Source organism: Aotus nancymaae, unplaced genomic scaffold (assembly GCF_030222135.1).
Source record: "Aotus nancymaae isolate 86718 unplaced genomic scaffold, 86718_ANA_hifiasm-v0.15.2.pri h1tg000072l, whole genome shotgun sequence".
Taxonomy (NCBI): domain Eukaryota; kingdom Metazoa; phylum Chordata; class Mammalia; order Primates; family Aotidae; genus Aotus; species Aotus nancymaae.
The window spans coordinates 4,618,867-4,644,192 of NW_026988487.1; the positions used below are offsets into that span (position 1 = coordinate 4,618,867).

At 45.7% G+C, this 25,326-nt stretch overlaps 1 long non-coding RNA gene across 1 annotated transcript in view; it reads left to right on the plus strand.

Annotated features, from left to right (window-relative positions):
* LOC135270967 (uncharacterized) overlaps positions 1-17,954 on the plus strand; it is a 75,536-nt gene extending 57,582 nt beyond the window's left edge. The window contains exon 3 of the long non-coding RNA XR_010339124.1: positions 17,869-17,954. This is a non-coding gene — a long non-coding RNA (uncharacterized LOC135270967). The remainder of the gene's footprint in view (positions 1-17,868) is intronic.
* The last annotated feature ends 7,372 nt before the right edge of the window (positions 17,955-25,326 follow it).

Consider the following 25,326-nt stretch of genomic DNA (forward strand, 5'->3'; position numbering starts at 1 on the left):
GCAGGCTCCCCTGACAGCTAAGCAGAAAGTGTTCTTTTCTGGGAGAGCAAGGACCAGGTGCGCAGCAGCCTACCTGGAACGGTACTTCCAAATTGCGGGTGAGCGCCAGCCTCCAGATCAACCCAGCTGAGGCCTCTATACACTCCCCAGGTTGAGGAAGGAGAACGAGCCTGTGCTTGGGAGCTAAGCCAAGCTATATTTGGAATCTGGTTCTGCTGCTTCTTCGTTGTGTGGCTTTGGACAACTCCATCTCAGCTTCCTCATCTATAAAATGAGACTCGTCACGTGTGTCTTTTGCTCTATTGACATAAGGATCGTATTAGGCCCAGAGCTTAGCTTGGTGGCACAAAAGAGTTTTGCTTACCCTAAAGAAAGAAAAGCAATTGATTTTATTATTGCATGGTGAGTTAGGAAGAACATGTGCTGCTTTGGTTCATTTAGTGTGTTTCTTCATCTGCATCTGAGCTCATATCTTAAATTGCTGATTGTCTCTGGGCAAAGGGCTTCAACTCTTTTGGCCTCAGTTTTCTTATCTGTCAAATGCGGTTGTAAGATAAAACCATCCCTGAGGTCCCTCCTGGCAGAAAAGGTCAGGTACATGGAGTCCTCCAGGATGGGAGCGAGAGCCTCCCATAGCCTAGCCAAGGCCACTTATAAGACTGCTAGAAACTGGGGGGCGTGGCTCTAACCCTAGCAGTCAAAGACATAAATAAGCAGGGAGGGAGTGGTCCTGAAGAGCTGTTTGTTTCAATGTATGTGAAGAGAAGAGGCTGCTCTGCCATTGGACTTTCCAGATTTTGTGCTTGACTAACGTAGCTTGATGTTGCCAGCCCAAGACTTGTAAATTGCAAAGTTTTTCCCATACCAAATGCCACTTGAATATGATATCAAAGGTGACTCGTTCATCTTGACAACTTACAATGAACACAGAAAATTATCATTTCTATAATGACTTTTCCATGCAGTTTCAGAACAGAAAATCCAATATTGTGGAAGACAGTTGACAAGAGGAGCCCAGAGCAGCGGTATCTCCATGATACGGCCGTTTCTATGGTCATCCAGGAAATCTTATTTGCAATATTCAAGAAAAGGTTTGAATGTGATGCATGAGTCCTTCTCCAAGGACTGCCCAGGCTTCATTTTATTGTAGATGACATCCTTCATAAAGCCCAGCCCAGGGCAGTCATGTGACACTGTCAGTCATTTCCCCTGAGACCACAGGCTTCCTACAGGCCTCCTGGAGTAGACTGTGGCATGGTTTATATACCCCTGTGGATGCCTGGTGACTGGTGGGTACTGCTGGGTGCTGAGCGAGGAGGTGGCACAGTGTAGCAAGAAAACTTGGAGCTCCCAGTATTAGTCCCGATACATCTCTTTGCTGTGTGGTTTTGGGCACATTATTTCATCTCTCTGAACTCTAACTTTCTGGCCTATAACATAGAGAAGTAGCCCTGTGCTCCCTCCATCAAGAGACTGTCAGGAGAAAGATGTGAGCTAATGTATGCTGAAAATGCTTTGTAAACTGTATACATACAAGTGATATTCTGCTTATTGCAACCACGGTTGGCTAGCTGATTATTACAGTTATGTGTCAGTGTGGATACCAGCAGGCTTTGGGGAAAAGAACGGGATTCTTGGAGGAGTTGTGGGGCACTAGGGAAAGGGTGTTTACTTAGCTACACATTTTATACATGGTCGCCTAGCTAGGAAGTGGTGGGGTCAGGCTTTAACCTTGCCTACACCCACATACTCTCAAAGTCCCTAGTTGTTTTTTTAACTCTGTTCTGTGTAACCCTAGAATGTTCATAGGGACTTCAGGGAGATTCTGCAACTATCTGATTATCACTGTTTTAGATGCTGGGGGGTAAGCAGTGGTATTGTTACTTTATGGCAGGTCATGTGCCAACTGGTAGAATTTGAATCCACATCCACCTCTGGTCCAGTGATATCCTTGGTTACCTTGGTTATTCCCAAATACGAACATGTAGAAATGGCCATCAATCTCACACTCAGGCAAAGCCTCCAGACCTTTCTGATGATGTAAGGCTTTCCTTCCTTCTTTCTTTTCTGGTGTTTGGTGATCTCCTGAAGAGCACGTGTTTGAACATACTGACTATAACTTCCTTCGGCAATGTGGGAGACGGCTGATCGAAAGCAAAATGCCCGTCCTTGCAAAGTTCAGGTGTAATTAACATGGTGAGAAGGGGAGGAGAGCAATTTGGATTTCATTGCTTGAGAGCTTTGCCCCTTGAGAATACTTTGTGGCTGAAGAAATGACCCTATAGGCTCACTGTAGCATTTTTCTTGGAATAAATGACAAACATCCATCATGTAATACATCCCCTGCAACATTTCAGCCTGTCACTAATGACCTTATTGGAAAGAACATTTGATTTAAGATTTAAACCTTTTACAACAACCTCTCTTAGCTTGGATACATACATTTGAAATAAAATTAATATGGTTTTAGCCTGCGGTCAAGTAGTAAATCCATGACTTTTCTGGGTTTAAGAATCAGCAGTCTCCTCTCCAGCCCCTTCTCCAATTCTTTAAAACAAATGTTCTTAAATCAACCCTTGCTGAGTTCTGGGAAATATATTTAGATGGCTTCATCCATTTTTGACCAATTGATGGAATATTCTCTGAGGTGTCAAAAGAATTATTATCTTGTTTTAGGAGTCAAGTTTGGAGCAGCAAGTGTCTGTTATTCTCTCTGATAGCTGTACATCAGATTCTAAACTGATGGTCCTGTGGCCGAGGAAGAATGATTTAAGTCAGGAGAAAAGATAATGAATATTGTCGTGGCATCTGACAGTGTCTGTAAAGCTGAAGAAACGTTGTTGCTTCTGTTAGAAACTTTACTTTTTTTTTGTTTGAGACAGAGTCTTGCTCTGTCACTCAGACTGGGGTGCAGTGGCGCGATCTCAGCTCACGGCAACCTCCACCTCCTGGGTTCAAGCGATTCTGGTGCCTCAGCCTCCCTGGTAGCTGGGATTACTGGCACAGGCCACCACGCCTGGCTTTACTTTTCTATACATCCATTTGTAACAACTTAGTTCCCGCATTTTAAACCTATGATGGGAGAGATGTGGCCCTGACCTTGGTATCCTTTTCTTAGGATGTTCTAGTGTGTGTCATACTTGTTTGCTAACTAGGTCAGTTTCAGGGTTGCAGGCACACGCATGCAGCTTTCCTATGCTTTTATTCCTGTCCGCAGAACTGTGGACACTGAAACTTCTCCTGAGTTCCTGCTGGCTCCTTGAGGAGGTCTTTGGCGCTGGATGTCAGTGGGTAGTACAGGAACTTGGTTCCTTACTGAAATGGGGAAAGTGTCTACACTTGCATCATGACTTTCCAAGTCCTATGCCAGCCACTGTTGCAGGTGCTGAGCATACAACAGCAAACAAGACGGATGTTGCCTGTGGACTCATAATGGTTCCATTCAGCAGGGAGGTGGGTTCGCCAACAGGCAAGTGCTAGAGAAAGTGGAAAAATGCTGAGAGGGAAGCACAGGACCCTGTGGGAACATATGGCAAGGAGAATTTACCTAGTGTGAGTTACTGGAAGGTCCTCTGGAGGAGATGGCATATATGCTGTGTATGTCACCCTGGAAGCATGGGACATAGGCTACAAAGCAGGTCTGGCTTCTGCCCACACCACCTTGCAGAGGCTGTCATGGGGCTCTTACTCCAGCCAACTTCTCTTTCTAGGACTGTGGTCAGAATCACCCAACCTTCACCAACCTTTCCAAAAAAATTCTTTCCAAAAATTTATGTATCACATTTCCTTTCTCTTAAGCTAAGGTCCCTACATTCCAGGAGGCCCCTGTTTCCTCTTGGCACACAGATTGTTGGAGGGCATCTCACTGATTTCTCAGATTTCCCAGATATGCCTAAACTGATGTTCCCTTAGTTGAGGCCCTCAGACAGGGACCCCTACCCCAGATGGAGAAAAGGGTACATGCCTGAGAGCTTAGACCCGTTCCACGGTCAGGTTATGGAAAGGGAAAAAGACCAACACAAGCTCATCAGGGCCTGGAGAGGTGCCAGGTGGAGCCTTGGGCAGTGTCAGGGGCATGGCTGTGCCCACGGACTGGCTGGATCTGAGAGTCATGGCCATGACCAGGCTGCCCCAGAGCACCAGCTGCTTCAGGGTGTGGACGCTGACCATGGGGTCCTAGGTAGGGGGGCTTTTGTGGAGTTTGGGGTGCTGTGTCTTTTCTGTGGAGTTTGGTTTGTCTTTCCTGTGTAAAGGCAAACAGACCAGCCTTTTAGAGTTTACATTTCACCAGAGTTAAATGTTTTTCTTGAGGTGGTTTTAGGGGCTCTGTTTCAGCCCAGAGCTCCTTCATAGACAGGCCATAAAAGGGCCCTGCCTGTGTGCCACTAGATGGGGGAGTCTTCCTGAGGACCCTCATGAAGGGACTCTCTGCCCATGGCCTCCTCACCTTCCATCCTGCTTGGGGTCTGTTTTTTCGGGGGGGACAGAGTTTCTCCCTTGTTGCCTAAGCTAGAATGCAATAGCGTGATCTCAGCTCACTGCAACCTCCACATCCTGGGTTCAAGTGATTCTCCTGCCTCAGCCTTCCGAGTAGCTGGGATTACAGGCATGCGCCATCACACCCAGCTAATTTTGTATTTTTAGTAGAGATGGGGTTTCACCATGCTGACCAGGCTGGTCTCAAACTCCTGACCTCAGGTAATCTGCTCACCTCAGCCTCCCAAAGTGCTGGGATTACAGGCCTGAGCCACCATGCCCAGCCTACTTCCTGTTTTAAAATGGAAATCTACTCGTGCCACTGAGAGTAGAATATAAACTGTCAGGCTGGTGAAGAGGCCCTGACAGTGTGGGTTTTACCCACCTGTGCAATCTTGTCTCCTGCTCCTTATCTCCCCTCAAGCCTAGGCCTGCAGACACCCTGGCCTCTGGTCTGATCATTATTTCCTGGCTTTGTTCCCTCCCGCTTTTCGTGAGAGGGCTCCTCAATCTGAATGAGGAGCCACAGTGATGCTCTCTCTTACCAGCCTGTCTGTCCTTGATGGCACCATGCATGGGAACCATGAGTGTCTGCCTCACCCACTTAGCCCAATGTTCTGTGAGGAAACAGACTAGGCATGCCTTATTAGATCTCCTTGAACGGGGCCTCACCCCAGGAGGCCCCCACGTTTGTTGAATGACAGACTGATGTAATGGGAGGCACTCTACTGCGCTGTCCATTATCCCAGCTGCTAGCTTCACGTGGCTATTGACATTTAAATTCATTACAGCTAAATAAAGTTAAAAATTCAGGACCTCAGACACACTATCCACATTTTAAGGGCTTAATAGCCAGCTGTGTCTGGTGGCTACTACACTGGACAGTGCAGAGCATTTCCACCATTCCAGAAAGTTCTACAAGGCTGGGTTGCTAACAGGTGCAAATATCAGTCCGTTTACTTAGGTGGTTAAGAAATGTAACTTCATTTGCTATGACTGAATTTAATACTTATTTCAAGCCCTTATTGGGTGGGGTGAAGGACATTTAATGAATGGTCTTTTTGGGGTCCTTCTCCCGTTTCCTGTGGTGGGATGGATTCTGGGACCTTACATAATGGTAAGTCTGACATAAGGTAAGACCTTACATAATGGTAAGGTCTTGGTAGTGTCTCTGCTGTCGTTTCCAAGGTGTCCTCCCCCTCATCCCAGCATCAGTCTGTGAAGGACAAATTGTGCTAAAAGTCTTTTAATAAAAACGAGCAACCCTGGCCTTTCTATCTCCCAGTTCCATTCCTTCTCATTCCCTAGAAACAACCCTTTCCATTTAAAAAAATCTACTTCTCCAGGTTTGTAAATAATATGCATATATGGTTTTCTCTCAATTTGTCCGCTTTAGACTTTCTCTACCCAATTCTGTTACGGTGGATGAGAATCCTTTGCTTTGTTCACCCTCTTCAGCACTCTCATCCCTCTAATCTAGTTGTATTGCTGGTGTTTGTGCATACAATGTGTTTCGTTGTTATAACTATACTACTATTGCTCACTATTGAATGTGCTACGATCCTATGTCCTTCCTTGAACAACTCTTTTAAAATGTTAGTAATTGTGACAATTTATTTGCTTTCTCGTTTTCTTTGCATTTCTGGCTAAATCTCCTCACATCTTCCAACAATTCTATGAAACAATCTTTGATACAAATGTCCATGTAGTCAAACCTTTTTCCCCTCCCCTGGAGTCATCTCTCTTGGAGCCCTCTGTCCCGCTGCCCCAGCCTGTCCTGGGTGCCTCCACCTGCTGCATACCCAGCACCCTGGGGTGCCCCTTACTTCTCTCCTGTGTTGGAAACTCTGCTTCCTCAATCCCACTGCTCTGTTTATTGTGATTTAGTCCGTCATGTTGGTGCAGGACAGCTGCTGGCAGGTTCCTGAGACAAGGGTACACGAAGATATTCTTTTTGAGTACATGAGCATCTGAAAGTATCTTTTCTTGCATCACACTTGACGGATAGCTTGGCCAGGGCAAGAATTTTAGGCTGAAAATAATTTTCAGTCAGAATTTTAAGATGTTGCTTCATTATCTTCTAGCTTTTCGTGTTGCAGTTGAGAAGTCCTGTACTAGTCTGTAGAGCTGGTGATGAGATAGGGAGAGACAGGCAGAGAGAGAAAGAGAGAAGAAGTAAGGTGGGGTAGAGTGTATGGGTCAGGGTTCTCTGGAGGGACAGAACTAAGGTTAGGTGTATACATGAAAGGGAGTTGATTTAGGAGAACTGACTCACATGATCACAAGGTGAAGTCCCACAATAGGCTGTCTGTAAGTTGAGGAGCAAGGAAGCCAGGAGTGGATCAGTCCAAGTCCCAAAACCTCAAAAGTAGGGAGGCCGACAGTGCAGCCTTCAGTCTGTGGTCAAAGGCCTGAGAGCCCCTGGCAAGCCACCGGTCTAAGTCCAGGAGTCCAAAGACAAAGAACTTGGAGTCTGACGTTCGAGGGCAGGAAGCAACCAGCGAGGGAGAAAGGTGAAGGCTGGAAGACTCAGCAAGTCTCCTCCTTTTAACCTCTTCTGCCTGCCTTATTCTAGCAGTGCTGCTACCTGATTAGATGGTGTCCGCCCATATTGAGGGTGGGTCTGCCTCTCCCACTCCGCTGACTCAAATGATAATCTCTGTCAACACCTCACAGACATACCCAGGAACGACACTTTACATCCTTTAATCCAATCAAGATGACAATATTAACCGTAAGAGGAGAGAGAGAGAGACAGACAGAGAGACACACAGGGAGATACCACGACCCAGGTGAAAACTGCAGTGTCTTTTATAACCAAATCTCGGAAATGGCTTACTGTCATTCCTGCTGTATTCTACCAGTCACACAAACTGACCCTGGTACAATGTGCAGGAACAAATGCAACTGTGTGAATACCAGAATGTGGGGATCCTCGTGGGTCATCCTAAAGATCAGCCATCACAGGGCCTATTGATTGTTTATGCAGACTCTCAAGAAGTCCCCCTGTTTTTAGCGCCCACCCTTCAAGGTACCTGCTGCCTCCAGTCCTCTCTGCCTCTCAGAGGGTCTGAGGGGTGAACCGGTTTTCTTCTTGCTGATGATCTCTTCCTCTGGATGCTCAGTTTTGACCTTTCTCTGCCACGCCCTTTTCCATTCCTCCATCCTTCTCTATGTCTTTATGTCATGGTTTGATTTATGAATAGCTTGTAGGCTCGTTAATCTGGATTTCTGGTATCTTTTCCCTCTTGTTATTCTGAGATAATTTTTCAGAAGGAAAGGGGGTGGAAGGAGTTTTGTGTTACCATTTTGGAACCAGAAGTCTTTCCAGGAAATCTCTAGCTAGTCCAGCTTTGCTCTTCTTCATGTTTCTTCTATGCCCCACACCCACTCAGATTTTAGGATTTTCAGTCAAAAAGCCAAGAATGACTCACTTGTCTCTGTATTTTGCTATGTGATTTCTTCCTTAAAATGGTAACTATGGAATGAATGCTCATATTCATGGATAAAGAAGAGCAAAGGATAAAGGAAATGCGTGGAGGTGGGAAATTCTGGTAATTTATATTTTATTTTATGATAAAAGTTAAAGATTAAAAAAATTAAAGCTGGGTGCTGATTGCTTATGCCTGTAATCCCAGCACTTTGGGAGGCGGAGGTGGTTGGATTGCTTGGGCCTGGGAATTTGAGACCAGCCTGTGCAACACAGGGAGACCCCATCTCTACAAAAAATAAAAAAATTAATTGGGCATGGTGGTACATGTCTGTAGAGCCAGCTACTTGGAGGCTGAGGTAGGAGGCTTGTCTGAGCCTGGGAAGTTGAGGCTGTAGTGAGCTGTGATCGCACCACTGCACTCCAGCCTGGTGACAGAGTGAGAAAAAAACTAAAGATCAGGAAAATTGAAAATATCAGAGAGGAGCTGGGAACCAAGTTATGAGGTATGCTTTCAAATTTAAAATGGCAACAAGAAGAAACCAACCTGAATGCTGGAAAGAAGGAAGAGACCTTGGTAGGTTAATTAGGGGATCTCTAAGAAATCTTGGCATGCCAACAAATTTCTGACTCAGGGAAAACCTAGTTAAAGAGATCATCAGCCAGACCACTCACTTTACAAATGGGGAAACTGACTCAGAGAGGAGAAGGGACTTGACCAAGGTCACCCAGCCAGTTAATAGCAGAGATGGAATCTGAACTTTGGTTTTAACGTTGGTGCTTTTATCTTTACATCATGAAGCTGTCTACGTTTTTATAACATCCCTCCTTTTTTATAATTTGGTAAATGTTTTTGACAGTTATCTCTTCACCTCTTTATTTCTGGAGAGAAAGAACATAATTCTTACTGATATCTAGATGGCCTTCTCTCTGCCATCAGTCTTGATCATGGCAGCTCTGTGCGGAGAATAGATAAAGAACTTCAGGATACACAGTTTGAAGGCAAGAAGTCATCTTCACTGCAGGACTTCACAGAGCCTTTACCTGGTTAGTGCACTGTGACTCTTCATGGAGATGTTATATTCAGCGTCCTGGTCAGATCAGCTGCATAACGTGGTTCCACACACTGAGTGGCTTGAGAAACATGAATTTATTTTCTCACAGTTCTGGAGGCTGGAATTCTGAGATCAAGGTGTTGGCAGGTTTGATTTCTCCTGAGGTCATCGCTCCTTCGCTTGCAGACGGCCCCCTTCTCGCTGTGCCCTCACATGACCTTTCTTCTGCACATACACCTTCCTGGTATCTCCCAGTCAGATTCCTAAAGGACTCATTTTAACTTAATCACCTCTTAAAAGGCCTGATTTACAAATAGTCACCCTCAGAGATACTGGGAGTTAGGACATCAATGAATGACTTCAGGAGGGGCACAATTGAGCCCTTAGCAGAGTCTCCCCATCTCAGTGGACGGTGGAATCCTTTGCCATGTTGAGGAATTTGTGTTTTAGGAGACAGTCTTTGTGGAAAGGTGCTCTAGGGAAGCAGAACAAACAGGCCACAGTTGCGATGGGCCATGGACCTGAAGCGATGTCCATACACTGGTATGAGTGATGTCGTGATGGAGATCAGGAGCGTGTGATGGAACTGAGTCTCCTCAGTTTCTCTCTCATTGCTACCTCTCTCTGCTGGGCTTCATTAAGTTTCATTCCCTTTTCCTTCAGGGGAGCTCTCTCTGTGACCCCCCAAGAGAGTTTTTCTTGTCATCTTCAGTGTAAAAAGACTATAATGGCCTCAGCTTGGGTCACATTTGTTGAGGGATATTTGGTTCTTTTATGGGCCCCAGGTTGGGTATAATCCAGGAATGGGAATGAAAGAGCTTGGGGTGAATGAAGATCACATCCACCGCAGAGAAGATAGAAAATGCCTTTTCATTGCGGTGAGGCTGAAGGAGGGACATAGCGGTCCAATCCCGGGGGAAGCAGAGCTGGTGGAGAAGAGAAATGTCTCTCAGCATCTATGCTGTATCAGCCAGGATTTGTCCTGTGTTTTGTATGTAATGGTCAGTTAGGTGTGGCCATGAGAAGAGACACAGGAGAGGCTCAGGAAAACAAAGTTGATTGTACTCTCAGGTCCTAGAAAGGGGAGGCACAGCCTGTGGGCTAGTTTAAATAACTTTAGCAACCCCAAGCTGAAGGGTGGAGTTGCTAAGGATGAACTTTGTGTGTGTGTACCGGTTGCCTAATACCAGCCCTGGGATGTTGAAGGCAGAGGAATATTGCCTCCTGGGGATCACCGGCCAGATAGAAGAGGTGCGGCTCTATATTGATTGGTTTGTGTATTTTTATTTTAGCGTGTCCTGGCTAAGCCCTTTGCACTCTGTAAGAATTGGCTAACTCAGTGCGGGGCAGTCTCTCCCCACCTAGAAACGTTATTAAGATATCAAAACATGGCCGTGGATGGTGGCTCATGCTTGTAATCCCAGCACTTTGGATGGCTGAGACAGACAGCTCACTTGAGGTCAGGAGTCAAGACCAGCCTGGCCAACATGGTGAAAACCTGTCTCTACTAAAAGTGTAAAAATTAGCTGGGCGTGGTGGCAGGCACCTATAATCCCAGCTACTTGGAACTAGAGCATCTCTTGAACCCAGGAGGTGGAGGTTGCAGTGAGCTGAGATTGTGCCACTGCACTCCAACCTGGGTGACAGAGCAAGATTGTGACATGTGCGTGCGTGTACATGCATACACACACACACACATCAAAACATCCTAACATACAGAAAAAAAAAAAGACAATACAAGTTTCAATCGGAGAAACAGAACCCTAGGAGATATACACATAGTTACAAGCTTAGACCTTTCTCAATTGTGGAAGTTGGTCAGACAGTCTCTATTAGGCTTTCGTCTTATGCTGAAGCGTGAAGCTCTCCTGGCAGGCAGTCAGGAAGGGAGGATGGATTTCAAGTCGGGGAGAATAAAGACAGAACATGAGTGAGAACCCACCAAGACAGACTAGAACCTGTGCCATTCTCACTGCCTGCAGCCTAGATGATGTGTTCATACTGTGGTGGAGGCAGGAGCCCTTCATCACAGAGCTAAATGCATGCCTGGCCCAGGAGTCGGAGAGGGCTAAGGAGGCTTCGAGGGAAGGAGGGACAGTTGCAGACCTGACGCTGCCCCAGTGCCAAGGAAGTGAGTCATCAGAGAAGGGACAACCTGTGAGCTACAAAAACAGTGATGATTCTGCTCCAACCTGTGGTCAAATCTAATGGGAAGCCATGGGGAAGGAAATTTTGGGAAATCATGTTCAGCCTAGATACACTGACAGATCACAGAGCCACTTCATTTGTTCAGCTGGAGCACTGGATAGGAGGTACCAACAATGAACTGTGTGTGTGTGTGTATATGTGTGTGTGTGTATGTGTCTGTGTGTGTGTGTGTCTGTGTGTGTGTATGTCTGTGTGTGTGTGTGTGTGTGTGTATGTGTCTGGAGCAGGGCAGTGGCTGTGGAGAGAATGGGTAGACAGTGCAGGCTGGGAACCACCATCACAAGGTGGAGGGAGCTTGTACTGAGGCTGACCTGTGGAGACTCTTGTTCCCTCTGTTCACCCTCCCTGCTGGCCACTGTGAGCTGCCCTTGCCATTGGTTCTGTGGAGTGAAGCGACAGTGGAAAGTAGCATTCTTTACTTACTTATTTTTTTTAACTTAAGAAGTTCAAATTCTCCCAAGGGACTGAGGGCTGGAGCCCTGGAACATTGGGCTGAGGCTGGAGACACTCAAAGACTTAGAGGTACACCGTCTGGGGGAAGGAGGATGACCTTACCAGTATATGGCCATTTTTCATGGTAAGGCCAGTCAAGAGTCAGCATTTTCAAACGATTTCAATCAACTGCAATGATTGTTTTGTGGTTGGAGTATTTGGCTGTAGTCAGTTTGGGCACACAGTCTTGAGTTTAAGGGTAAGAGTGAGCCAGTAAGAGGGAAAATAAAGAAGACTACAAATTTCTGGGGATCAGGTCAAAAACATTTTAGGTGCCAAAGGGTGGCTTGTGATGACGTATTTGTGGCTGAGCTGGGGAGTGCATTGGTACTTTCTTCTTTAGGAATTCTGAAGGAATTCCTGCCTTCAGAATTTTCCTGAACCTGTTACACTCAATAGTTCCTGATTTAGAGAACACCGCTGCCTGTCTTTCTTTGTGTCTGAGGGTAGAGGGCCTCCACCATTCATTCATTCAGCAGTTTTCTCAGAGATGATTATGTCCCAGGCTCTATTCTGTGTGAGATCCTGGGATACAGTCCTGAACCTTGGGGACTCAGGGTCACAGGTTTTGGGTGTGGGGAGGAGGTAGAATCACCTGGAAAGACAACATATTAAGTTACGGCATGATAAAAGGTACATAGGGTCAGCTGTGACACAGCCTAGTGGTTTTTGTCAATGGGGTGTAGAGTAAGTATTAGCTTCCCTCTTGCTTCCGTGGTCCTTTTCAGACCATTACTCATCCATCCTCATGAAAAACCCTTTCTCCTCTGAGGTTATCCTCATGTGGTCAATAAAACCAATAGGCTTGAGAGAGAAGGTGCCAATTTGTCTGGGATCAAAGAATGGGAAGTTCTTCCAGCTGAAAAAGATGAGGGGAGAGGCTAAAGAAGGGCATTATAGGCAAAGTAAAGAGTATATCCAATACATCTTTATTATTATTATTATTTTTGAGATGGAGTTTTGCTCTATTGCCCAGGCTGGAGTGCAATGGTGTAGGCTCAGCTCAGCATAACCTCCACCTCCTGGGTTCAAGGGATTCTCCTGCTTCAGCCTCCTGAGTAGCTAGGACTATAGGTACATGCCACTGTGCCTGGCTAATTTTTGTATTTTTAGTAGAGATGGGGATTCACTATGTTGGCCAGGCTGGTCTTGACCTCCAGACCTCATGATCCACCCTCTCGTTTTAGGCCTCTAGGCACCGCTTTCAGCCTCCCTCAGTTTCCAATGAGGTTACCCTCCTGGCTCCAGAACAATGCTCTGTTGCCCATCCCTTGGGAGAATCTAGTATTCTCAGCGTGTTCAATCTACCTTCTACAGTTAATTCTCCTAGTAACCCTGTTTCTAGGAAATCTTGTCCTTGAAGACAACAGAGAAAGAAATCAATGAACTGCAAGGGGCCCATTTAGCATTGAGACTATTTAAAGTAGGAAAGGTACCAAGATAAATGTCTGTGTGCAAACCGAGGTTCTTTTCTATAATTATGTTTGAGTAAGTGGCTCATGGCCGGAGATTTCCCCTCACAGAAGGTTGAGTTTTATTTTTTTCTTTATCAAGCCCTGAAGAAGTGACATGAGATTTGTAGGCTCACTACATAATTCAATATATTTGCCAAACTGTACCTTAAATTAAAAACAAAACAAAACAAAACAAAACATACTTTCATACTTTTCCAGCTTTATGGAATTCAGAATGGTATGCAAGGGAAGAAGCCTTTGATTAGATTTAAACAGACATCTTGAATAGAACCTGAAATGGGGAAAGAAAGCTGCATCGCCCTTTGATTCTGCAAATATAAAACCGATTTGCCTTAAAAAAAACTTCTCTCAGTTTCTTTCTATCTTGGTATTTGCAAGTTAAATAGGATTAAATTCCAATCAGCCATTCATTATACACTTGCTAAATATGGAGACTCAGACTTGGTTAAGAGTCCAAGTTGAATGTCAGGTGCTTTGATTTATAGGAAACTTCTGGAGCTGCTTGTAGTATCATCTTTTCCTACTTAAAAAATAAATCTTGGCCAGGCGCAGTGGCTCACACCTATAATCCCAGCACTTTGGGAAGCTGAGGCGGGTGGATGGCTTGAGCTCAGGAATTCAAAAGCAGGCTCGGCAACATGGTACAACCTTGTCTCTACAAAAGAAAAAAAAAAAAAAATTAGCTAAGTATTGTGGTGCATGCCTGTAGGGCTGAGGTGGGAGGATCCCCTGAGCCAGGGAGGCGGAGGTTGCAGTTTGCGAAGATCATGTCACTGCACTCCAGCCTGGGCGACAGAGCCAGACACTGTCTCAAAGAAAAATAAAAGTATGTCTTCGTTTGTTTCATAATTTAGAACTCAACCCTTCACATCTGTAGACAACATATAACTTTTTAAAATCCTGAGCATGGCCAAAGATATTGGAATGCCTAACTTTAAGGCCATATAAAAGAAATCCATACATTCAAAATATCTAAAAATCAAGGGCTACTTATAAAGTTCTAATGTTTTATTTTTTGATATTCATTTTAACTTCCATTTCAATTTTGAGGCCCCGTAGAATGAGTATTTGGTTTCCTTTTGCCACCATGGAGAAGATGTTTTGAAAATGAAGAATCTGTTTTTGTGGAGGCCAAACATCAGTGATAAACGAAGTTTTTTCCTAACACGGTCGCCTGGGGACGGAGATGTCAGAGTAGATCACTGTTCAAGAGAGGAAATGAGATTTCATCAGCTGCCTGGGTGCCTCCAGAGCATGGTCAGATGGTCTTTATTGGATAGAAATAGAAATGCCTCTTTTTTTTTTTTTGGCACAAGAATTTCGGCTAAAATAAGACCAGCAGGACCTCTATGCTGAGGCCTTGGTAAAGGGAAGCACAGGGTAAATATATGTACATAACTGGCTCACCATGCCGGGAACTCTGTATTCATAACCTGTGACTGCCCTAAAGGGACAGATTCAAATTCAAAGCATGCAGATCCTTGGCTGTTTGATTTCAGACACAAAATTGGAAACGGCTGATAAACATACACAGCACGAATCTCATTCCCATTCCCTCTGTGTTGTGTTACGCTGGGCTCGGCAGCGCGGCAGAACCCTGCCAACTCAGGCCTAGAAGGATTCCCGCCTCCTCCCATGGGCAGGAGTACCACTGTTTCAATGAAAAGTCTTCTAAACTACCTCCATTTCTCCAGTGTGTGAAATAGATGAGGTCTAGAGGGGTCCAGATGGGTACAAGCTACCTTTCCGTGGACTGGGGGGATGAGAGGAGGCTTACCTACACAGGGATGTCCTCACATCCTTTTTGGGTGAGCAGCCAATGAGGCCCACAAGATCTTACTTACAAACTACACCAATGATACCTCCAGGGCGTGGTGACTCCATGCCCCATGATTCTGAGGTATGGGCAAGGTATGGTCTGATCAATGGATCATATATTCTTTTCTTTTTTATTTTTGAGATGGAGTTTCACTCTGTTGCCCAGTATGGAGTGTAGTGGCACAATCTTGGCTCACTGCAACCTCCGCCTCCCTGGTTCTAGTGATTCTCCTGCCTCACCCTCCTGAGTAGCTGGGATTACAGGGGCCTGCCAGCACATCCGGCTAATTTTTTTATTTTTAGTAGAGACGGTGTTTCACCACGTTGGCCAGGCTGGTCTTCAACTCTTGGCCTCAGGTGATCCATCCCCCTCGGCCTCCCAAAGTGCTGGGATTACAGGCGTGAGCCACCACGCCAGGCCCCAGATTACACTCTGTCTCTTTCTCTGTCTGCCTTCTAATTCTTGGCTTTTTGGAATCAAGACTCAACTCTGTATTTCCTTAAATGGGCAATTTTTGCATTAATCATTGAAAGCTCAGAAGCAGGGCTTAGGTTACTTGTCTTGCTGAACAATTGTCTGAGGTCTAACAATATAGAAAGACATTTCTAAAGTTCTCCAATTAGGCACTGTCATGTATGTTTTGGGCTTTCTGAAACCTTGGAGGAAATGGACATCTTTGCTTCTAGGGGCAGAGCAGCTGGCAGCATTACACTCTGGGCCCATTTGGTGCCTTTTATTGTACTAGACTGCCAGCTCCAGGGCAGCGAAGTGGGAATTTGTGATTCGCAATTCATGGAGTTCTCATTCTTAATCATTAGGCAGTTTGTTATTAATGATTCTTGGGTATTCCAAGTACTAATAAAACTAATGGTCACTTTTTTTTTTTTTTTTTGAGACGGATTTTCGCTCTTGTTGCCCAGACTGGAGTGCAATGGCGCGATCTCGGCTCACTGCAACCTCTCCTCCTGGGTTCAGGCAATTCTCCTGCCTCGGCCTCCTGAGTAGCTGGGATTACAAGCACGCGCCACCGTGCCCAGCTAATTTTTTGTATTTTTAGTAGAGATGGGGTTTCACCATGTTGACCAGGATGGTCTCGATCTCTTGACCTCGTGATCCACCCACCTCGGCCTCCCAAAGTGCTGGGATTACAGGCGTGAGCCACCGCGCCCGGCCACTAATGGTCACTTTTGAATATGAGCAGAGTTCTGGGTCCCTTTTAGATATGGGTGGTTGTTGGCTGTGTGGAGTGACTCACACCTGTAATCCCAGCACTTTGGGAGGCCAAGGCAGGCGGATCACCTGAGGTCAGCAGTTCAAGACCAGCCTAACCAACATGGAGATAGCCCGTTTCTACTAAAAATACCAAAAAAACCCCCAAAACAAAAAAAACACAGTTGGTCACAATGGTGTGCTCCTATAGTTCCAGCTACTCAGGAAGCTGAGGCAGGAGAATTGCTTGAACCTGGGAAGCAGAGGTTGCAGTGAGCTGAGATCATGCTACTGCACTCCAGCCTGGGTGACAGAGTGAGACTCTGTCTCAAAAAAAAAAAAAAAAAATGTGATTGTCAAATATCTGTGTTTTAGAGTGAGTGTCATGCCCAGATTGCCATTTTGGAGATTGCTCTCTCTCCCAGGTGTGGAGAGAGAGCTAAGAACCTAGGTCTGTCCTATGCCATCTCAGCCCCTTAACCATACAGCTGATTGAGCTGGGGCGGACACCTAACTCAGGGAGATCACCAATGCATTGAGCCAATCAATCTCTATTGATCAACAGAATGAAAGGATGTAGAGACTGGCTGGATGCGATGGTGTTGGACAAGGGACATTCATGCAATGTTGGGGCCAGAGTTGGAGCCAGGGCCAGCCAGGCCCATGGGCAAGCTGAAGGTATTGGGGGAGATTCTAGAGCTGTGCCCCAAAGCTGGTTTTTGGAGAGGATTAAGCAGAGAGAAGCAGAGATGTGCCAAGGTCCAGATGGAGCATGGTGGGAGTTTCCTAGTCCATTGCAGCCTAGTTTCCTGTCTTTGGATGCTTGATTGCTTGTTGTAGCCCTACAATGACTCGATCCAGCCCAAGAGGGTTTCTTTTCCTTGCAAGGAAACAACCCCTGACCAGAAGAATATCCCTGATGAGGAGAGGTGCCTCATCACAGAATCAGGAACAGTCAGAGTCTCAGTGGGAAGATTTGCAGCTTCCAAGTGGAGCTGGATGAGTCAGCTGTGGAGATAGAGTATGGTATTTATGGCATGAAAGGCAAGGTGCGCCTATGCAAGGATTCCTCCAGGCACAAGTGTCCTGTGGTGGGGAAGAGGAAAGGAGGGAAGGTTACCAAGGGTCTCTTGGGTCCCAGGCGTTGTGTTAGGTGCTTTACATACAGGTCTTGTTTTGTTCTTTGGTAGTGTTGGTAGGTTGAATAATGACCCCTAGAAATACGTCTACATCCTAATCCCCAGAATCTGTGAATGTTATGTTACATAGCAGAAGAGTCTTTGCAGACAGAAGTTAATGATCTTAAGATTGGGCTTATCCTGGGTTATCCACATGAGCCTGGTGTAATCACAAGGGCCCTTCCTTATAAGAGGGAGCTGGAAGGGTCAGAGTCAGAGAAGGCAATGTGATAAAGCAGGAATTGGAGCGATGTGCTTTAAAGATGGAGGAAAGGGCCACGAACCGAGAAGTATAGGTGGCCGTTAGAAGCTGAAAAAGCAGGGAGATGGATTCTCCTTTCACACCCCCTGGAAGGAACTGGCCCTGCTGACATCTTGACTTTAGCCCAGTGAATCTGAATTCAGACTTCTGCGCTCTAGAACTGTAAGAGAATAAATCTGTGTTGTGTTAAGGCACTAAATTTGCAGTGTTTATTATAGCAGCAATGGGAAACTAATACGGTTGTATTTTTTTTTTTTTTAACAGTTGTATTCTTATAATCCTCATTTTTACAAACGAGGAAGCTTGGTGAGGTTGAGCAACTTGCCCAAAGACATACAGCTAGCAAGCAATGGAACAGAGGCTGTCAGACTCAGATCCTCTGCTTTTCCCACCATCTGATTTGCTGCCTGAGCAATCTGCTTTCCTGAGCACGTCTGCACACATCAAAGGCTCTGTCTGTGTTCACTGGGTGAGTGCATGGTGTTCTGGAGTCAGAAGGATAGGTGGCATGTTAATAGGCTTCCTTTCAACAACTGTGCAGAAATGCATGCAACCTTCTATGGCCCAGCGTCTGGGCCCTCCCAGTTAGATCTGGCATCTGGGTCTCTTAGGTGCCTGCTTCTTTCAGGATGCAGGAGCGGGTCTGATTTATTATGGTGCATTCCCCAATTTCATGCCAAATGATTCAATTACAGTCACCCTCAGTGCTCAGGAGAGGCTTCCTGCTGGCTCACAGAGACGAGACCAGAGGTGGCCCGGAGCATGTAGAAAAATTTCACCTTATTATTTATTGGAGGGGGAAGTGGCATTTCTCCCACTTTGGAGTAGGTTAGTTCATCACAACGTATGGGAGAAGAGGGAGGAAAAATCTTCCCATTTCCAACACGAAGTCAGGTTTTAATGAGGAAATATGGTAATGTTTTTACTTTATTTTCACCGGCTGCCTGTGCCTGTCAGCTCAGGGTTACTCCTGCTCTATTGAAAGGAACAACTGTTTGTTTTTTGACTTCCCACTATCATGCAGACGATGGCTCCCATTTATTAAGTATGTATTGTGTGCCAGACACTGTGCTTGGCAATTTACAAGTTATTCTTAAACCGAGACTGGAAAGTGAATATCAGTATGCTTATCTTCCAAATCAGAAAACAGAGGCTCACATAAATGAAGGAATTTGCCCAGTAACAACCAACTGGTAAGCTATGATTTAAACCTAGGCTTTTCTGAATCTGGAGCTTTTATCCTCTCCAGAAGTGATGGCAGAATTCTCTTTTTTGAGACGGAGTCTTGCTCTGTGGCCCAGGCTGAAGTACAGTGGGATGATCTCAGATCACTGCAACCTCTGCCTACCGGTTCAGGTGATTCTCCTGCCTCAGCCTCCTGAGTAGCTGGGAATACAGGCGTATGCCACCAAGCCTGGCTAATTTTTCTATTTTTAGTAGAGATGGGGTTTCACTATGTTGGCCAGGCTGGTCTTGAACTCCTGACCTCAAGTGATCCACCCACCTTGGCCTCCCAAAGTGTTGGGATTACAGGTGTGAGCCACTGTGCCCAGCTGATAGCAGGATTCTTATTTGGGTATTTTATTGGCCACTCTGTACATCCTGCAGGTCTTAGTTAAGATGTTAATTCCTTCATGTGGCCTTCTCTTATCCCACAAGTCTAGGCTTTCCTTAGTACTGGGTACTCACCCCACTCAGTGCCGTGTGGCCATATTGTAATTGTCTGCTCTTTCTCTGTGTCCCTGCTACACTGTAGATCCTTGAGGGCAAACACAGCATGCTGTGTCCTGCACAGAGCAGGCACCCAATACTCGCTTGTGGACTATAGAAATGAATGAATGGCATCCATACTCACACAAATACTGTCACTGAAAATTATCATGAACTTTAGATACCATTTGGGGAAGGCACCATAATTTGCAAAATGCATTCAAATATCACTTTAAAAAAATATGGAGTTCATGAAGAGTGATCCGAATGACTGATTATTGTGAGATTATTGGAACAATTTATTAGAGTTTAGCTAAACCTTAAAGGACTTATTGTACCACGTGCAGGAGAATTCCCTAAAATGATCAAATTAGTTTGCTTAATGCTGACATTCTCTGCAGATTGGCACAGAAGGGCTGAGAAAACATTGCTTTGTTTCCAAATTGTATTTGGAATTTTATTTTCAATGCATCCCTTCGGATGGTTCCATCCTATCACTCCTTTTTTTTTTTTTGAGATGGAGTTTCACTCTTGTTGCCCAGGCTGGAGTGCAAATGGTGTGATCTTGGCTCACTGTAACCTCCACCTCCCAGGTTCAAGTGATTCTTCTGCCTGAGCCTCCCAAGTAGCTGGAATTACAGGCGCCTGCCACAACGCTTGGCTAATTTTTTTATATTTTTAGTAGAGACAGGGTTTCACCGTGTTGGGCAGGCTGGTCTTGAACTCCTGACTTCAGCTGATCTACCCGCCTCAGCCTCCCAAAGTGCTGGGATTACAGGCATGAACCACCGCGCCTGGCCAGCTCACTCCTTTTCTTGCTCAAAATTTATTCCTTCCGGCCCATTTGAATGCAAATAGGACTGTGTCTTGTTCACTCCCCTATTTCCCTGGCACCTAGGACAGTTCCTAGCTCATGGGAACTTCTCAATTAATATTTATTGATTCATTAGTGGGCTCTTCCTAGTTGATATAGTGAAAGGATCAGAGAGGCCAAAAAGGTCACATGCAGGAGCAGTAGATGAAGATGTGGAACGTGTCAGTATCTCACTCTCTAACATGCTGCTTATCTGGCACATCTACTACTACTGGCCTCTCAAGCCAGGTGGGACCATCCACACACCATGCGCCATACTTCTTTGTGCCCCCTAAGCAAGTCCTGAATGCTAGAGGATGTTCTAGGCGCTCATTAAATCTTCCCTTATGACTCATGCTTGACCCTGACCTCCTCTCTCATTTTTCTTGCTTGTCTCCTTGTTCCAAATTTCTTGACGTGGCCTCAAGCTCTATTCCTCAGCTCTGATCCTGACCCATGGCCTTTCCTTGAAACCAGACTGCCTAGATTTGAATCCCAGCTTCATCCACTGCCTAGCTGTGTGGCCTTGCGCAATTCCTTAACCTCTCTGCTCCTCAGTTTCCTCATCTATAAAATGGGGATACAAGCTGTGCTTGTAAGAGGGCTGTTGAAAACTAGATGAGTTAATATGTGTACAGTGCTCCGACCAGCACCTGAAATGCAATAAACTCCAAATCCTTATTTGCTGTTATTCTTATTATGTGGTCCTTCTTGGGCTTTTGGTGTGCCACCAGAAAAAGACATGGAGTCTCAGTGTAAGATAAAACCCTTGGTAACGTCCATGACATCTGGTAGGGTGTGGTTATGCGGACTGTTGCCAGAATGAAAATCTTAACTTCACTCAACCAAGAAAAACACACAAAGTCCAGAGGGTATAAGCCATTTCCTTCCTGCTTCATTTGACCACGCTTTCAGTCCACAATGAACTCCCATTACTAGATGCCTGGGAGGCTCTTTTCTCTCTGATCTTCTTCCTTCTTGTCCCCTTCCTACCCTGGGATCCTCTTGGTCTTTTCAGGCTCTTGCTTCTCCTGTCAGAGTTCCAGCTCCACCCTGAAGGGCTTCATCCTAGGCCCAACCCTGGGCCCTGAAGGTCTTGCCAAGTCTTCTGAGTGAAACCTCCATATGACCAAAAACCCTTGCTTTGTCATTATCTACAGTCCCTTACAGGAGAACCTGAGGGTGTCATTATCCTAACAAACTGCTTCTTTTCCAGCCTTGCCAAAGACCTTGACTCAGGAAGAAGTGAGCGTGGGAAGAAGGGAATGAGGGAGCAGGGAAGGAACCCCATTCTGTCTCAGAGAGCCCAGGCAGAGCACCTTCTCCCATGGCGGGCAGGGTGGGTGGTGGTGATGTTGTCAGCCTGGAAGGTGTGAGTTGCTTGGGATCCAGCTGCATGGAGTATAATTTCAAACCATGCAGCCGGAGCCTGATTCTGTTACTAAAAACCACCTGTTCTCATCACCATGCAGACCCTGATGGAAAGAGGCACTAGTTTACAAGAAGGGTGCCAAGTAGCAGACATGTGTCAATACAGGCCTTTCCACTCAAGTGAGGAAATAAATCTCCTTTTGGAATTAATGCCATGATTGACTTTAGAGCCCATGAACTTGTTATGCAATTGATCTCTGAGTAAAGTGAGCACGTGACGAACAGGTACAGCATGTGTCTCCCTCATATTTTTTCACTGCCTTCCCTTCCCCATCTCATTCCTCTTCTTCCCCTCTCCCAGGGAAGTCTGGCCTGAACCAGGGAGATTCAATCTGTTTTCCTTTTTAATGATACCCTGGGGAAAGGTACGCTAAAACAACTTTGACTTCTCAGCCTACTGTTTCAACTGTCATTGTAGCCACAAAGTTATGTCTTAGGTCTGACTTGCATCCCTCATGCTGTACTCTGGGTCTGTTTCTGTTAGTTCAGATCACTGTGGAGAGGAACAGTAACAGGTCTGGAAAGTAAAGACTATACGGTCCATGCATCCTCAGATACCTCCACTGCCAATTCCGTCATCCCCACATGACACCTACTTGTGTCTTTCTTTGCTTCCCCCACAATACTTCTCACCTCCCTTCTTCTTCTTTTTTTTTTCTTTTATGTAGAGATGGGGTCTTGCTCTGTTGCCCAGGCTGGAGTACGGTGGTGCAATCATAGCTCACAGCAGCCTTGAACTCCTGGGCTCAGCTGATCCTCCTGCCTCAGCCTCCTGAGTAGCTAGGGTTAGACGTGCATGCTCCCACATCCAGCCTCCCTTCTTAATTAGACTGGAAAGTGGTGACAGGTTGTGGGAACCTAGGCCCTGGGACCCTGCTGATGGTAAAATGTTGGAAGCTGAAATGACAGGCATGCTGCTAAGTTTTAAAAGGCTGCATGCCCTGGCTTTGAAGCTTGGTCTGATTTAGTTATGGGCTGGCCTCCGTCATCCAGAGTACAGCATTATATCAGCCAGTGTGCTGAAGGTGCCCCAGTGGTTTATGGCTGTGATAATGGAGTTGTTATGGGCCCTACCTAGTGAGCTGGAATTTATCAAGGCTCAGGTTCTTCTCTGGGTAACTGGCTCTGAGATGTCACTTAATTTTTGTTAACAACAGCGGTAATAACAACAATAGCAATAATAATAATAATAATAAAAATAGCTCATGCCCGCTAAGCCTTTATTAGGTGCTGGGCACATATGTTAACACTTAATGTACATTATTTCATGCTTCTCAAATAGTCTTGTAAGGTAGGCATTATTTTATCACCAATTTACAAAGTTGCAGTGTACAGAGTGTTGAAGTTGAACAGTGTTCCCAAGGCCATGTAGCTGGTAGGATTTGAGCTGGGGATTCAAAGCCAGATAGTCTGAATAAAGAGCCCAGATTCTCATTGCTCTCTCAGCAGCCACAGGAAGAAGGGGACTCTCTCACTCTGACACTGACATTGAGGAGCTTCCTATTCCTGGCAGACTCTGATGTGTGTGTTTGTGTGTGCATGAGCAGATGTGTTTGCATGAGCGATTGCAGTCAGTGCAGGAGCACCGTGGGCTGTCCCAGTTGACGACTCTGGGCTCTGCGGCACCTTGGCCTTTGCCTGCCCAGCCCCACTCCCTTGTTCTCTAGTGTGGGTTTCCGGAGTTCCTTGGAGGGAGGGCCAGAGATAGAAAACTCACTGTCATTCCCCAACCCCACTCCATGGTACTTTCTTCCCTGGTGTTAATCCCAGCCTCCTGTCAGTTTCTCATATGCAGGCTCAATCAGCGCTTCCCTGGGGACCACGCTGTACGGCACAGAGGGCTTTAATGCGCACACTTTATTTAGACCTCAGAGCGTGCTCTGAGGAAGAATGGCTCATGTAGCAGAGGCAGGGAGCATGACTAATAAAAATAAGGCAAGGGATTAAGAGACTTGGAGATTCTCAGGCCAAGCTATTGTCAAACTGGTGAATATGAATGCAACTAAAGGAAGAAGGAGTCCAACAGGAGAGGAACTGGTAAAATGAATGAAGGCACATACTTGTAATGGGCTATCAGGCAACCATTAAATTTATGATCAATAAGATGGCAGCATGAGAAGCTGTTTGCCGGCTGGGTACAGTGGTTCATGCTGGTAATCCCAGCACTTTGGGAGGCCGAGGCAGGCAGATCACTTGAAGTCAGGAGTTCGAGACCAGCCTGGCCAACATGGTGAAACCCTTTTTTTACCATAAATACAAAAATTAGCTAGGTGTGGTGGTGCACGTCTATAATCCCAGCTACTCAGGAGGCTGAGGCAGGAGAATTGCTTGAACCTGAGGGGTGGAGGTTGCAGTGAGCCGAGATTGTGTCCTGCACTCCAGCGACAGAGTGAGACTCTGTTTCAGAAAAAAAAAAAGAAAAGAAAAGAAAAAGTTTTTAGCCATGTATTATTTAGTAAAGAAAAAAGTGACCAGGAAGCATATATAACACAATGCCAGTCTTATAAAAGCACATATGAGTATGTGTATATATATATGCATATATGTACGTCTTTATGTGTATATATAATACCATGCAGAGAAAAAAGGTTGAATGTCTGTATTCCAAAATATTGACTGAGTCTTCAGTCAATGATGTTAGGGTGGTGGATTGTGGATGATTTATAATAATTTTCTTTGGTGTAGTTTTGAAGTTTCCTGGAATGAACTTGTATTTGGAATCAGATCAACACTTTTTAAAGAAAGAAAGAGCCATTAAAGGGGAAGTATTTAGCCATAAAGTTATGCCTTAGGTCTGACTTGTATCTCTCATGCTGCACTCTGGGGCTGTTTCTATCAGTCCAGATCACTGTGGAGAGGAACAGCAACATGTCTGAAAAACTGTATGCGCTGTCCATCTTCAGGTACCTCCACCGCCAATGACCAGTTTTCCTCCCCGGGAAAATGGGGAGCCAGAGAGAGAACCGGAAGGTACAGTGTGGGCGCCTGTAATCCCAGCTACTCAGGAGGCTGAGGTAGGAGAATCGCTTAAACCCAGGAGGCAGAAGTTGCAGTAAGCCGAGACCGTGCCACAGAACTCCAGCCTGGGCAACAGAGTGAGACTCTGTCTCAAAAAAAAAAAAAAAAGAGAGAGGTGCAGTGTACAGCAATGTTCTGGTCATTGAGACCTGAGTTTGGGGCCATGAGGATTCCAGGCCCTGTTATGTCCAGAGATAGATCATGAGCTGGGCCTCACCTTGGCTTCCCATTTCCCCTGGCTGATTCCACACCCACTGGGATTTGAATTTGACCTATGTGTGCTCTGATGTTGGGAAGGGGTATGTGCTGATTTAGGGACTGGAACATTCTAGTTACCAAAAAAGAGGAACTGTTTCCCCCATGAGAAACAGATACTTTGGCATTCAGATTTATAATGAGTCTTTTATGAGCTTGGTTAATGGGAGTTTGTCCAAGACAGACAGATGAGTTAATTCTTCGCCTTGCAAGCTGAGGACCAGCTGGGGCAGTGGTGGTGAGGTTGATGGCCTCTGTGGCCAGAGCTGGTCAGCTAGCTTTTCCCTGGCAGTAGCTGTCCTTAGGGAACAGTGTGATATACTGGAAGGGGGTTGAACTTGGAACTAGGTGGATCCACAGTCAAATCCTAGCTCTTTCTTTTTTTTTTTTGGAGACAGAATCTCATTCTGTTGCCCAAGCTGGAGTGCAGTGGTGTGATCTCAGCTCACCACAAC